Source organism: Pinus tabuliformis, chromosome J (assembly GCF_031772625.1).
Source record: "Pinus tabuliformis cultivar Carrire ecotype Pingquan chromosome J, CPIR1, whole genome shotgun sequence".
Taxonomy (NCBI): domain Eukaryota; kingdom Viridiplantae; phylum Streptophyta; class Pinopsida; order Pinales; family Pinaceae; genus Pinus; species Pinus tabuliformis.
In genome coordinates, this window is record NC_142295.1 from 1640195206 (window position 1) to 1640198174 (window position 2969).

Here is a 2969-nt window from a genome sequence, read left to right on the forward strand (position 1 = left end):
GCATTCCAATCTTTAATTCTGTTTTTGATGTGTTTTAATTTGCTTTGGAGCTTGAACATTTTGGTTCCTCTGATATCCAATGGTTCACACCACCATTCCTTCAGCAAATTTGCAAAGTTGGGGTGAGTTAACCAGAACTTTTCGAATCTGAAGGGCTTGTTTCTAGGTGTCCCTAGGAAGGCTGCCTACAAAGCGATTGGCCAGTGATCTGATCCTCCACTCGGAAGAATGTCAGAGTCCACTGTTATTCCTTCGAGTAAAATACTTTCCGAGATCAGAAATCTTTCCAGACGAGAGGCAATAAGCTTGTCTCCTCCTCTCCTGTTGTTCCAAGTGTAGGAACCATTTTTGGGAAGGATGTCTACTAGTTTGGCAGATTCTATGAATGCAGCAAAGAGTTCTATATCTTTGTTGAGCCTTTTGATTCCTCCTTTCTTCTCCAGTAGAGAGGTTATCATGTTAAAATCCCCTCCCATGATGATCTTTGAGGTTGGGTGTCTAAGCTTTAAACTCATGAGAGAATTAAGAAAAGAAAATTTGTTTTCTAATCTTTGCGGTCCATAAACATTTCTGCATAGGTAAGTTTCAGAATTACCTGTCATTTGAACTTCTGTGGCGATGAACGATCATGTAGCTTCCATTGAGATGATGCCTACTACTCTGGTGTCCCAAAGAGTAGCTATGCCTCCTTCCCATCCTTGACTGGCTACGTCTATACATTCTATAGGTTTACCTAGCCTTTTGCTGATGTTCTCCATTTGGTTAATGACACATTTGGTTTCCTGTATGAACATAATATCTGGCTTTTCTTTTTGGAACTTTCTCTTAAGAAGTCTTTGTTTGGATTGGCTATTGAGCCCTCTTGGATTCCATGAAATTATTTTTATTTATAACTAGATAAATTATTGGTAAGACGGGAAGGCATTTAGAGCCTTCATTTTACCTGAGTTTATCATTAGAATCCCCAAGTCATGCATTACCTCCCCATTTGTTCTTCTGCCTCTTCTCTTTCTTTGCTTCCGACCTGTTGGATTAAGAGAGAAGCTCTTTGAATGATTTCCTGTGCCTTTTGCAATTCCTAATCTCCTGTTTTGCCTGTCTAGTTCCACCTTTTGTCTTGCGATGAAGAGATCATTGATCTTCCTTATTTCTTTTTCCGGAATATTTTCCAGCCCTTGAGTTCTCCAATTTTTTTCCATATCTGGGAGGTTCACCCCTTCCTTTTCTAGAACTTCATTGAGCTCCATCTCCTCACTACCCCCATCGCTGGTTAGCATATCAGTATCTTCATCGCGCTCGTCTTCTAACTCTTGCATTTGGACTTCTGTTCTGATTATATTTTCCTCCCCATCCTTTGTTTTGTGTCCTAGCTTGTCTTTTGGTTCTTCATTAAGTTTTGTTTCCCTGTTTGTTCCTTCTAAATCTATATCGGTTTCCAGAATGCTGAAGGTGTTGTTGATGATGCCTGGGCCTGCCTCTACTCTGTATATTCTTTTTTTGTTAGCTCTTTGTCTTGTTTTTGGCTTTGTGAAGGCTTCTTTGCTCTTTGCTTCTTACTCTGGTTTGTGCTCTTCCCCTGTTCTGTTTAAAGGGCATTCTCTGACAAGGTTTCCGTGTTCATGACACCTTATGCATCGGAAGGGGATTTGCTCATAATCGATGGCTTGATAGTAGTCCTCATCTCTGAATTCCAGCCATAGGCCTTCATGCAGGGCTCCTGAGACGTCCATCTCCACACAGATTCTTTCACAGGAAGTGTATCTTCGTTGCATCGTTGCTTCTAAAGCTTTGATGAAGGTTCTGAGACGGTCTCCTATTTGCTTAAGCGTCAGGAGTCCCCAATAGTCTATTGGAAGGGAGAATAGGCGGATCTACAGAGGAACCTGTGTGAATGTTTCTTTTTCAGGCACAAAGTTTGCTTTCCAGGGTCTCATGTAGAGTCCTGTTGAGGCAAAGAAGTATGGTCCTCCATCGAAGACTCTATCCTTGTCCTCTAAGTTCGTAAAGACAACAGTAAAAAAACCTTTTGCCCCAAGGTGTAGTTTAACATCACCTTTAGGTTTCCAATGTTGCTTGATCCATTGGCAGAGTGCTCGTTCCGTTGGCCACAGTCCCATGAACTTGCATATTATTGCATGTTCCATCATGTGGTCTCTATAAGCTTGAATGTCCAGATCTGAGAAGACCACTCGGAGGGTTTCTTTTTTTTTCGGTTTGCATGCTCCTTGCGTTGCCTTGTTGGAGCTGGGGTTTGAAGCCTTTGCTTTCTCCTCTTCCTCTTGAGGGTGCTTCTCTGCCCCATGTTCCTCTTCGCCTTCTGTTTGGATTATTATTGGTACTGTGTCTCTTTGGCTTGCATCTACTCTTTTGTCGTTATTCTCCTGTCCATTGTTTACTTTTTCTTTCATCTTTGGGTTGTTTCTTGTTTCTTTTTGCAACTGCTGTGTCCTTTCTCTGTTGGTTCCGCTGTTTTCCTTACGCTCTCCATAACCAGTGATTTTAAATCCTTCCTGCGCTTTCTGTTTCTGCATTACTACTTGCTTGAAGGATGGGGTCCCAGTGGACCCCCCGTTTACCATTTGTCAGGTCAGTCCTCGACCTTTGTAAAGTAAATCCACTAATCTGTCTCTATGCGCTTCCAGAGCTGTTGCTGATGGAGAAGTGGTAGTGAACCTGAAGAATCCAATAAGAGATTGGACATAGAGAGGACAGTTGAAGTGTTCTCAAGAGATTTCAAAAGCCTAGAAGGAGCAAAGGTGTTTTTCAAGAGGAGGTTCCAGACAGAGGACCCGTGCTTACCAAAAGACTAAGTGAGGAGAGATTAGTGAGGTAAGATTGCAGCGAGGAGGACTAGCTGTAGCAGAGGCTTGTTGCAGATGAGTGAGGAGATCATGAAGGAAGAGGATAAGAATATGACTACTCACAGTCATAGCAGAGATTTAGAGAGAAGCCAAAACAGAAGAAAGATG